Genomic DNA, 13,187 nt, shown 5'->3' on the forward strand with positions numbered 1-13,187 from the left:
TCTTTAAGGCTCTGTGTGACCTTGGTTCAGGAATAAACCTCATGCCCCTCTCTGTAATAGAGAAACTGGGAATCTATGGGGTGCAAGCTGCTAAAATCTCATTAGAGATGGTAGACAATTCAAGAAAACAGGCTTATGGACAAGTAGAGGACGTGTTAGTAAAGGTTGAAGGCCTTTACATCCCTACTGATTTCATAGTCCTGGATACTGGAAAGGAAGAGGATGAATCCATCATCCTAGGAAGACCTTTCCTAGCCACAGCAAGAGCTGTGATTGATGTGGACAGAGGAGAATTGATCCTTCAATTAAATAAGGACAACCTTGTGTTTACAACTCAAGGATCTCTCTCTGCATCCATGGAGAGGAAGCAGAAAAAGCTTCTCTCAAAGCAGAGTCAACCAAAGCCCCCACAGTCAAACTCTAAGTTTGGTGTTGGGAGGCCACAACTAAACTCTAAGTTTGGTGTCAAACCCCCATATCCAAACTCTAAGTTTGGTGTTGGGAGGTCTCAACAAAGCTCTGCACATCTGTAAGGCTCCATGAGAGCCCACTGTCAAGCTATTGACATTAAAGAAGCGCTTATTGGGAGGCAACCCAATGTTTATTTATCTAATTTTATTTTTGTTTTTCATGTTTTCTTAGGTTCATGATCATGCGGAATCACAAAATAAACGAAAAATTTAGAAACAGAATGAAAAACAGCAGAAGAAAAATCACACCCTGGAGGAAGCACCTGCCTGGCGTTCAACGCCAGAACAGAGCATGGTTCTGGCGCTGAACGCCCAAAATGGGCAGTATCTAGGCACTGAACGCCCAAAATAGGCATAATCTGGGTGCTGAACGCCAGAATTGCACCCTGGAGAAGAGCTGGCGCTGAACGCCCAGAACAAGCATGGTTCTGGCGTTCAACGCCAGAAATGGGCAACAAATGGGCATTGAACGCCCAAAATGGGCACCAACCTGGCGCTGAACGCCCAGAGTTGTGTGCAAGGGCATTTTGCATGCCTAAATTGGTGCAGGGATGTAAATGCCTTGACACCTCAAGATCTGTGGACCTCACAGTATCATCTCAGGATCTGTGGACCCCACAGGATCCCCACCTTCCTTCCTCATAATCCTAGTTTTTTTTCTCCACATCTTCTTCTTCATCTATTCCTTCTTCTTTTGCTCGAGGGCGAGCAACATTCTAAGTTTGGTGTGGTAAAACAATTATGTAAAGGATCTATAGCTCAGTGGTAGAACATGTGGCTGCAAATCAAGAGATCCCTGAGATACCTCAGGGGATGCACTTCCCTCCACATAGTTATTCGAAGCAACTGAGGATAGAAATACCAAAAATCACTAAGAATCAAGCCCCAAAGGCAAGGAAGAGACCTAGAAGAGCTCAAGAACATCATTGGTTCCTCAAGAAGGAAACGCCATCATCACTAAGGTGGACTCATTCCTTGTTCCTACTTTCTCTGTTATTCGTTTTCTATGTTAAGTGCTTATCCATGTTTGTGTCTTCATTACATGATCATTAGTAGTTAGTAACCATGTCTTAAAAGTTATGAATGTCCTATGAATCCATCACCTCTCTTAAATGAAAAATGTTTTAATTCAAAAGAACAAGAAGTACATGAGTTTCAAATTTATCCTTGAACTTAGTTTAATTATATTGATGTGGTGACAATGCTTCTTGTTTTCTGAATGAATGCTTGAACAGTGCATATGTCTTTTGAAGTTGTTGTTTAAGAATGTTAAATATGTTGGCTCTTGAAAGAATGATGACAAGGAGACATGTTATTTGATAATCTGAAAAATCATAAAAATGATTCTTGAAGTAAGAAAAAGCAGCAAAGAACAAAGCTTGTAGAAAAAAAAAAGAGAAGAAGAAAAAAATATAAGCGAAAAAAAATAGAAAGAAAAAGCAAGCAGAAAAAGCCAAAAGCTCTTAAAACCAAGAGGCAAGAGCAAAAAGCCAATAACCCTTAAAACCAAAAGGCAAGGGTAAATAAAAAGGATCCCAAGGCTTTGAGCATCAGTGGATAGGAGGGCCTAAAGGAATAAAATCCTGGCCTAAGCGGCTAAACCAAGCTGTCCCTAACCATGTGCATGTGGTGTGTAGGTGTCAAGTGAAAACTTGAGACTGAGCGGTTAAAGTCAAAGTCCAAAGAAAAAGAAGAGTGTGCTTAAGAACCCTGGACACCTCTAATTGGGGACTTTAGCAAAGCTGAGTCACAATCTGAAAAGGTTCACCCAATTATGTGTCTGTGGCATTTATGTATCCAGTGGTAATACTGGAAAACAAAGTGCTTAGGGCCACGGCCAAGACTCATAAAGAAGCTGTGTTCAAGAATCATCATACTAAACTAGGAGAATCAATAACACTATCTGAACTCTGAGTTCCTATAGATGCCAATCATTCTGAACCTCAATGGATAAAGTGAGATGCCAAAACTATTCAAGAGGCAAAAAGCTACAAGTCCCGCTCATCTGATTGAAGCTATGTTTCATTGATAGTTTGGAATTTATAGTATATTCTCTTCTTTTTATCCTATTTGATTTTCAGTTGCTTGGGGACAAGCAACAATTTAAGTTTGGTGTTGTGATGAGCGGATAATTTATACGCTTTTTGGCATTGTTTTTAGTATGTTTTTAGTAGGATCTAGTTACTTTTTGGGATGTTTTCATTAGTTTTTATGTTAAATTCACATTTCTGGACTTTACTGTGAGTTTGTGTGTTTTTCTATGATTTCAGGTATTTTCTGGCTGAAATTGAGGGACTTGAGCAAAAATCAGATTCAGAGGTTGAAGAAGGACTGCTGATGCTGTTGGATTCTGACCTCCCTGCACTCAAAATGGATTTTCTGGAGCTATAGAACTCAAAATGGCGCGCTTCTAATTGCGTTGGAAATTAGACATCCAGGGATTTCCAGCAATATATAATAGTCCATACTTTGCTCAAGTTTAGACGACGTAAACTGGTGTTCAACGCCAGCTCTCTGCCCAATTCTGGCGTCCAGCGCCAGAAACAAGCTGCAAAGTGGAGTTCAATGCCCAAACTAGCACAAAAGCTGGCGTTCAACTCCAGAAAGAGCCTCTGAACGTGTAACATTTAAGCTCAGCCCAAGCACACACCAAGTGGGCCCAGAAAGTGGATTTATGCATCAATTACTTACTTCTGTAAACCCTAGTAGCTAGTTTATTATAAATAGGACTTTTTAGTATTGTATTAGACATCCTGAGTTTTATCTTCTGATCATCTTTGGACGCTTGGTTCTTAGATCAGAGGGGCTGGCCATTCGGCCATGCCTGGACCTTTCACTTATGTATTTTCAACGGTAGAGTTTCTGCACTCCATAGATTAAGGTGTGGAGCTCTGCTGTTCCTCAAAGATTAATGCAAAGTACAACTATTTTCTATTCAATTCACCTTATTTTGCTTCTAAGATATTCATTCGCACTTCAACCTGAATGTGATGAACGTGACAATCATCACCATTCCCTATGAAAGCGTGCCTGACAACCACTTCCGTTCTGCATTAGATTGAATGAGTATCTCTTAGATCTCTTAATCAGAGTCTTCGTGGTATAAGCTAGATTGATGGCGGCATTCATGAGAGTCCGGAAAGTCTAAACCTTGTCCGTGGTATTCCGAGTAGGACTCTGGGATTGAATGACTGTGATGAACTCAAAACTCGTGAGTGCTGGGCGTAGTGACAGATGCAAAAGGATAGTAAATTCTATTCCAGTATGATCGAGAACCTCCAAGATGATTAGCCATGCAGTGACAGCGCATCGGACCATTTTCACAGAGGGGAATAGGATGCAACCAACGACAAGGGTGATGCCTCTAGACGATTAGCTGTGCTGTGACAGAGCATTTGGACCATTTTCCCGAGAGGATTGAAAGTAACCATTGGCACCGATAACATCCTTACAAAAAGCCAGCCATAGAAAGGAGTAAGACTGATTGGATGAAGACAGCAGGAAAGCAGACGTTCAGAGGAACGATTGCATCTCCATACGCTTATTTGAAATTCTCACCAATGATTTACATAAGTATTTCTATCCTTCTTTTATTACTTATTTTCGAAAACCCTATTACTATTTTATATCTGCCTGACTGAGATTTACAAGGTGACCATAGCTTGCTTCATACCAACAATCTCCGTGGGATTCGACCCTTACTCACGTAAGGTATTACTTGGACGACCCAGTGCACTTGCTGGTTAGTTATGCGAAGTTGTGAAGATATGTTTAGACCATGGTTCTATGCATCTGTTTTTGGTGCCATCGCCAGGGAATCAATTTCGAACAATAATTCACAACCTGAGTAACAATTTCGCATACCAAGTTTTTGGCGCCGTTGCCGGGGATTGTTCAAGTTTGGACAACTGACGGTTCATCCTGTTGCTCAGATTAGGTAATTTTCTTTTTGTTTTCTTTTCAAAAATTTTTCAAAAATCCTTCAAAAATTTCTCCTTTGTTTTCGACAAAAAAAAATTTAAAATAAATGTTTTCAAAAATATATTTTTCTTCAGAATTTTTAAAAATGAATTCTAGTGTTTCATGATGATTTGTTAATTCCTGGCTGGCTGTAAGCCATGTCTAATTTTTTGGACTGGGGTTTCAACTTACCATCACAAATGAAGAGATTCTCACACACTTAGTTGCTCTATACATGAAAAGTATCAATACATACTAAAGCTTGGCTGGCTATTAAGCCATGCCTAACCCTTTGATTGGAGCTTTAGACTAAAGAGCATAAGATTCCTGGAATCCATATTAAAAATTTTGGAATCCTTATTTTTATTTTTCATAATAGTTTTCGAAAAAAATACAATTAAAAGAAAATACAAAAAAATCATAAAATCATAAAATCAAAAATATTTTTGTGTTCTTGTTTGAGTCTTGAGTCATGTTATAAGTTTGGTGTCAATTGCATATTCATCTTGCATTTTTCGAAAATTCATGCATTCATAGTGTTCTTCATGATCTTCAAGTTGTTCTTGGTAAGTCTTCTTGTTTGATCTTGATGTTTTCTTGTTTTGTGTTGTATGGTGTTTTTCATATGCATTCTTGCATCCATAGAGTCTAAGCATCAAAGATTTCTAAGTTTGGTATCTTGCATGTTTTCTTGGCATATAAAAATTTTCAAAAATAAGTTTTTGGTGTTCATCTTGACATTCAAAGTGTTCTTGGTGTTCATCTTGACATTCATAGCATTCTTGCATGCATTCATTGTTTTGATCTAAAATTTTCATGCATTGAGCATTTTTAGTGTTTTTCTCTCTCATCATAAAAATTCAAAAAAAAAAAAAAATATCTTTCCCTTTTTCACTCATAAATTTTGAAAATTTGAGTTGACTATTTCAAAAATTTTTAAAATCTAGTTGTTTTTATGAGTCAAATCAAATTTTCAATTTAAAATTCCTATCTTTTTCAACATCTTTTTCAAAAATCAAATCTTTTTCATTTTTCTTAGTTATTTTCGAAAATTATAAAAATATTTTTCAAAAATCTTTTTCTTAATTTTATATCATAATTTTTGAAAATAACATCATCAATTTATGTTTTGATTCAAAAATTTCAAGTTTGTTACTTACTTGTTAAGAAAGATTCAAACTTTAAGTTCTAGAATCATATCTTATGATTTCTTGTGAATCAAGTCATTAATTGTGATTTTAAAAATCTAATCTTTTTCAAAAATAATTTCAATCATATCTTTTCAAAAATATCTTCTTATTTTATCTTTTTCAAAAATTTGATTTCAAAATATCTTTTCTAACTTCCTAACTTCTTATCTTTTCAAAATTTGTTTCAACTAACTAACTAACTTTTTGTTTGTTTCTTATCTTTTTCAAAACTACCTAACTAACTCTCTCTCTCTAATTTTCGAAAATATCTCCCCTCTTTTTCAAAAATTCTTTTTAATTAACTAATTATTTTAATTTTTTATTTTAATTTTTGAAAGAAAAAAAATAAACTACTAACCTTTTTCAAAAACTATTTTCGAAAATCACTAACTCTTTTTTAAAAGTTATTTTCAAAATTCACTTCCCCTCTCATCTTATTCTATTTATTTATTCATCTATTAACATCTCCTCACTTCACATCTCTGCTCTCCTCACCCTCGTGTTTCTTTCTTTACATTACATTCTTTGTCCCCTTCCTTTCTTCCACTCACACAGGGACTTCTATACTGTGGTATAAAGGATCCCTATTATTATTGTTATTTTTTCTATGCCCTCTTCTTTGTCATATGAGCAGGAGCAAGGACAAGAATATTCTTGTTGAAGCAGATCCAGAAACTGAAAGGACTCTGAAGAGGAAACTAAGAGAAGCTAAATTACAACAATCCAGAGATAACCTTTCAGAAATTTTCGAACAAGAAGAGGAGATGGCAGCCGAAAATAATAATAATGCAAGGAGGATGCTTGGTGACTTTACTGCACCTAATTCCAATTTACATGGAAGAAGCATCTCCATTCCTACCATTGGAGCAAACAATTTTGAGCTGAAACCTCAGCTAGTTTCTCTGATGCAGCAGAACTGCAAGTTTCATGGACTTCCATCTGAAGATCCTTTTCAGTTCTTAACTGAATTCTTGCAGATCTGTGATACTGTTAAGACTAATGGAGTAGATCCTGAAGTCTACAGGCTCATGCTTTTCCCTTTTGCTGTAAGAGACAGAGCTAGAATATGGTTGGACTCTCAACCCAAAGACAGCCTAAACTCTTGGGATAAGCTGGTCACGGCTTTCTTAGCCAAGTTCTTTCCTCCCCAAAAGCTAAGCAAGCTTAGAGCTGATGTTCAAACCTTCAGACAGAAAGAAGGTGAATCCCTCTATGAAGCTTGGGAATGATACAAGCAGCTGAACAAAAAGTGTCCTTCTGACATGCTTTCAGAATGGACCATCCTGGATATATTCTATGATGGTTTATCTGAGCTATCAAAGATGTCATTGGATACTTCTGTAGGTGGATCCATTCACCTAAAGAAAACGCCTACAGAAGCTCACGAACTCATTGACATGGTTGCTAATAACCAGTTTATGTACACTTCTGAGAGGAATCCTGTAAGTAATGGGACGCCTATGAAGAAGGGAGTTCTTGAAATTGATACTCTGAATGCCATATTAGCTCAAAATAAAATATTGACTCAACAAGTCAATATAATTTCTCAGAGTCTGAATCGAATGCAAGCTGCATCCAACAGTACTCAAGAGGCATCTTCTGAGGAAGAAGCTTATGATCCTGAGAACCCTACAATAGCAGAGTTAAAATACATGGGTGAACCATATCGAAACACCTACAATCCATCATGGAGAAATCACCTAAATCTCTCATGGAAGGATCAAAAGCCTCAACAAGGCTTTAATAATGGTGGAAGAAACAGGTTTAGCAATAGCAAGCCTTTTCCATCATCCACTCAGCAACAGACAGAGAATTCTAAGCAGAATCCATCTAGCTTAGCAAATTTAGTCTCTAATCTATCTAAGGCCACTGTGAGTTTCATGAATGAAACAAGGTCTTCCATTAGAAATTTGGAAGCACAAGTGGATCAGCTGAGTAAAAGGATCACTGAAATCCCTCCTAGTACTCTCCGAAGTAATACAGAAGAGAATCCAAAAGGAGAGTGCAAGGCCATTAAATTACTTACCATGGCCGAACCCACAAGAGAGGAGAAGGACGTGAATCCCAAGGAGGAAGACCTCCTGGGACGTCCAGTGATCAATAAGGAGCTTCCCTCTGAGGAACCTAAGGAATCTGAGACTCATCTAGAGACCATAGAGATTCCATTGAACCTCCTTATGCCATTCATGAGCTCTGATGAGTATTCCTCTTCTGAAGAGAATTAGGATGTTACTGAAGAGCAAGCTGCCAAGTTCCTTGGTGCAATCATGAAGCTAAATGCCAAATTATTTGGTAATGAAACTTGGGAAGATGAACCTCCCTTGTTCACCAATGAACTAAGTGATCTGGATCAACTAACATTGCCTCAGAAGAGACAGGATCCTGGAAAGTTTATAATACCTTGTACCATAGGCACCATGATCTTTAAGGCTCTGTGTGACCTTGGTTCAGGAATAAACCTCATGCCCCTCTCTGTAATAGAGAAACTGGGAATCTATGGGGTGCAAGCTGCTAAAATCTCATTAGAGATGGCAGACAATTCAAGAAAACAGGCTTATGGACAAGTAGAGGACGTTTTAGTAAAGGTTGAAGGCCTTTACATCCCTACTGATTTCATAGTCCTGGATACTGGAAAGGAAGAGGATGAATCCATCATCCTAGGAAGACCTTTCCTAGCCACAGCAAGAGCTGTGATTGATGTGGACAGAGGAGAATTGATCCTTCAATTAAATAAGGACAACCTTGTGTTTACAACTCAAGGATCTCTCTCTGCATCCATGGAGAGGAAGCAGAAAAAGCTTCTCTCAAAGCAGAGTCAACCAAAGCCCCCACAGTCAAACTCTAAGTTTGGTGTTGGGAGGCCACAACTAAACTCTAAGTTTGGTGTCAAACCCCCATATCCAAACTCTAAGTTTGGTGTTGGGAGGTCTCAACAAAGCTCTGCACATCTGTGAGGCTCCATGAGAGCCCACTGTCAAGCTATTGACATTAAAGAAGCGCTTATTGGGAGGCAACCCAATGTTTATTTATCTAATTTTATTTTTGTTTTTCATGTTTTCTTAGGTTCATGATCATGCGGAATCACAAAATAAACGAAAAATTTAGAAACAGAATGAAAAACAGCAGAAGAAAAATCACACCCTGGAGGAAGCACCTGCCTGGCGTTCAACGCCAGAACAGAGCATGGTTCTGGCGCTGAACGCCCAAAATGGGCAGTATCTAGGCACTGAACGCCCAAAATAGGCATAATCTGGGTGCTGAACGCCAGAATTGCACCCTGGAGAAGAGCTGGCGCTGAACGCCCAGAACAAGCATGGTTCTGGCGTTCAACGCCAGAAATGGGCAACAAATGGGCATTGAACGCCCAAAATGGGCACCAACCTGGCGCTGAACGCCCAGAGTTGTGTGCAAGGGCATTTTGCATGCCTAAATTGGTGCAGGGATGTAAATGCCTTGACACCTCAAGATCTGTGGACCTCACAGTATCATCTCAGGATCTGTGGACCCCACAGGATCCCCACCTTCCTTCCTCATAATCCTAGTTTTTTTTCTCCACATCTTCTTCTTCATCTATTCCTTCTTCTTTTGCTCGAGGGCGAGCAACATTCTAAGTTTGGTGTGGTAAAACAATTATGTAAAGGATCTATAGCTCAGTGGTAGAACATGTGGCTGCAAATCAAGAGATCCCTGAGATACCTCAGGGGATGCACTTCCCTCCACATAGTTATTCGAAGCAACTGAGGATAGAAATACCAAAAATCACTAGGAATCAAGCCACAAAGGCAAGGAAGAGACATAGAAGAGCTCAAGAACATCATTGGTTCCTCAAGAAGGAAACGCCATCATCACTAAGGTGGACTCATTCCTTGTTCTTACTTTCTCTGTTATTCGTTTTCTATGTTAAGTGCTTATCCATGTTTGTGTCTTCATTACATGATCATTAGTAGTTAGTAACCATGTCTTAAAAGTTATGAATGTCCTATGAATCCATCACCTCTCTTAAATGAAAAATGTTTTAATTCAAAAGAACAAGAAGTACATGAGTTTCGAATTTATCCTTGAACTTAGTTTAATTATATTGATGTGGTGACAATGCTTCTTGTTTTCTGAATGAATGCTTGAACAGTGCATATGTCTTTTGAAGTTGTTGTTTAAGAATGTTAAATATGTTGGCTCTTGAAAGAATGATGACAAGGAGACATGTTATTTGATAATCTGAAAACTCATAAAAATGATTCTTGAAGTAAGAAAAAGCAGCAAAGAACAAAGCTTGTAGAAAAAAAAAAGAGAAGAAGAAAAAAATATAAGCGAAAAAAAATAGAAAGAAAAAGCAAGCAGAAAAAGCCAAAAGCTCTTAAAACCAAGAGGCAAGAGCAAAAAGCCAATAACCCTTAAAACCAAAAGGCAAGGGTAAATAAAAAGGATCCCAAGGCTTTGAGCATCAGTGGATAGGAGGGCCTAAAGGAATAAAATCCTGGCCTAAGCGGCTAAACCAAGCTGTCCCTAACCATGTGCATGTGGTGTGTAGGTGTCAAGTGAAAACTTGAGACTGAGCGGTTAAAGTCAAAGTCCAAAGAAAAAGAAGAGTGTGCTTAAGAACCCTGGACACCTCTAATTGGGGACTTTAGCAAAGCTGAGTCACAATCTGAAAAGGTTCACCCAATTATGTGTCTGTGGCATTTATGTATCCAGTGGTAATACTGGAAAACAAAGTGCTTAGGGCCACGGCCAAGACTCATAAAGAAGCTGTGTTCAAGAATCATCATACTAAACTAGGAGAATCAATAACACTATCTGAACTCTGAGTTCCTATAGATGCCAATCATTCTGAACCTCAATGGATAAAGTGAGATGCCAAAACTATTCAAGAGGCAAAAAGCTACAAGTCCCGCTCATCTGATTGAAGCTATGTTTCATTGATAGTTTGGAATTTATAGTATATTCTCTTCTTTTTATCCTATTTGATTTTCAGTTGCTTGGGGACAAGCAACAATTTAAGTTTGGTGTTGTGATGAGCGGATAATTTATACGCTTTTTGGCATTGTTTTTAGTATGTTTTTAGTAGGATCTAGTTACTTTTTGGGATGTTTTCATTAGTTTTTATGTTAAATTCACATTTCTGGACTTTACTGTGAGTTTGTGTGTTTTTCTATGATTTCAGGTATTTTCTGGCTGAAATTGAGGGACTTGAGCAAAAATCAGATTCAGAGGTTGAAGAAGGACTGCTGATGCTGTTGGATTCTGACCTCCCTGCACTCAAAATGGATTTTTTGGAGCTATAGAACTCAAAATGGCGCGCTTCTAATTGCGTTGGAAATTAGACATCCAGGGATTTCCAGCAATATATAATAGTCCATACTTTGCTCAAGTTTAGACGACGTAAACTGGCGTTCAACGCCAGCTCTCTGCCCAATTCTGGCGTCCAGCGCCAGAAACAAGCTGCAAAGTGGAGTTCAATGCCCAAACTAGCACAAAAGCTGGCGTTCAACTCCAGAAAGAGCCTCTGAACGTGTAACATTCAAGCTCAGCCCAAGCACACAACAAGTGGGCCCAGAAAAAGGATTTATGCATCAATTACTTACTTCTGTAAACCCTAGTAGCTAGTTTATTATAAATAGGACTTTTTAGTATTGTATTAGACATCCTGAGTTTTATCTTCTAATCATCTTTGGACGCTTGGTTCTTAGATCAGAGGGGCTGGCCATTCGGCCATGCCTGGACCTTTCACTTATGTATTTTCAACGGTAGAGTTTCTGCACTCCATAGATTAAGGTGTGGAGATCTGCTATTCCTCAAAGATTATTGCAAAGTACTACTATTTTCTATTCAATTCATCTTATTTCGCTTCTAAGATATTCATTCGCACTTCAACCTGAATGTGATGAACGTGACAATCATCATCATTCCCTATGAACGCGTGCCTGACAACCACTTCCGTTCTGCATTAGATTGAATGAGTATCTCTTAGATCTCTTAATCAGAGTCTTCGTGGTATAAGCTAGATTGATGGCGGCATTCATGAGAGTCCGGAAAGTCTAAACCTTGTCCGTGGTATTCCGAGTAGGACTCTTGGATTGAATGACTGTGACGAACTCAAAACTCGTGAGTGCTGGGCGTAGTGACAGACGCAAAAGGATAGTAAATTCTATTCCAGTATGATCGAGAACCTCCAAGATGATTAGCCATGCAGTGACAGCGCATCGGACCATTTTCACAGAGAGGAATAGGATGCAACCAACGACAAGGGTGATGCCTCTAGACGATTAGCTGTGCTGTGACAGAGCATATGGACCATTTTCCCGAGAGGATTGAAAGTAACCATTGGCACCGATAACATCCTTACAAAAAGCCAGCCATAGAAAGGAGTAAGACTGATTGGATGAAGACAGCAGGAAAGCAGACGTTCAGAGGAACGATTGCATCTCCATACGCTTATTTGAAATTCTCACCAATGATTTACATAAGTATTTCTATCCTTCTTTTATTACTTATTTTCGAAAACCCTATTACTATTTTATATCTGCCTGACTGAGATTTACAAGGTGACCATAGCTTGCTTCATACCAACAATCTCCGTGGGATTCGACCCTTACTCACGTAAGGTATTACTTGGACGACCCAGTGCACTTGCTGGTTAGTTATGCGAAGTTGTGAAGATATGTTTAGACCATGGTTCTATGCATCTGTTTTTGGTGCCATCGCCAGGGAATCAATTTCGAACAATAATTCACAACCTGAGTAACAATTTTGCATACCAAGTTTTTGGCGCCGTTGCCGGGGATTGTTCGAGTTTGGACAACTGACGGTTCATCCTGTTGCTCAGATTAGGTAATTTTCTTTTTGTTTTCTTTTCAAAAATTTTTCAAAAATCCTTCAAAAATTTCTCCTTTGTTTTCGACAAAAAAAATTTAAAATAAATGTTTTCAAAAATATATTTTTCTTCAGAATTTTTAAAAATGAATTCTAGTGTTTCATGATGATTTGTTAATTCCTGGCTGGCTTTAAGCCATGTCTAATTTTTTGGACTGGGGTTTCAACTTACCATCACAAATGAAGAGATTCTCACACACTTAGTTGCTCTATACATAAAAAGTATCAATACATACTAAAGCTTGGCTGGCTATTAAGCCATGCCTAACCCTTTGATTGGAGCTTTAGACTAAAGAGCATAAGATTCCTGGAATCCATATTAAAATTTTGGAATCCTTATTTTTATTTTTCATAATAATTTTCGAAAAAAATACAATTAAAAGAAAATACAAAAAAATCATAAAATCATAAAAATCAAAAATATTTTTGTGTTCTTGTTTGAGTCTTGAGTCATGTTATAAGTTTGGTGTCAATTGCATATTCATCTTGCATTTTTCGAAAATTCATGCATTCATAGTGTTCTTCATGATCTTCAAGTTGTTCTTGGTAAGTCTTCTTGTTTGATCTTGATGTTTTCTTGTTTTGTGTTGTATGGTGTTTTTCATATGCATTCTTACATCCATAGAGTCTAAGCATCAAAGATTTCTAAGTTTGGTGTCTTGCATGTTTTCTTTGCATATAAAAATTTTCAAAAATA

General features: G+C 38.0%; 1 non-coding gene across 1 annotated transcript; it reads right to left on the reverse strand.

The window, feature by feature from the left end:
• Positions 1 to 6,780: 6,780 nt before the first annotated feature.
• LOC112753270 (small nucleolar RNA R71) lies at positions 6,781 to 6,888 on the reverse strand. Its single transcript, XR_003177663.1, has one exon. It is a non-coding gene; the product is annotated as a small nucleolar RNA R71 (small nucleolar RNA).
• Between the last annotated feature and the right edge of the window lie 6,299 nt (positions 6,889 to 13,187).

Source organism: Arachis hypogaea, chromosome 15, assembly GCF_003086295.3.
Source record: "Arachis hypogaea cultivar Tifrunner chromosome 15, arahy.Tifrunner.gnm2.J5K5, whole genome shotgun sequence".
Classification (NCBI taxonomy): domain Eukaryota; kingdom Viridiplantae; phylum Streptophyta; class Magnoliopsida; order Fabales; family Fabaceae; genus Arachis; species Arachis hypogaea.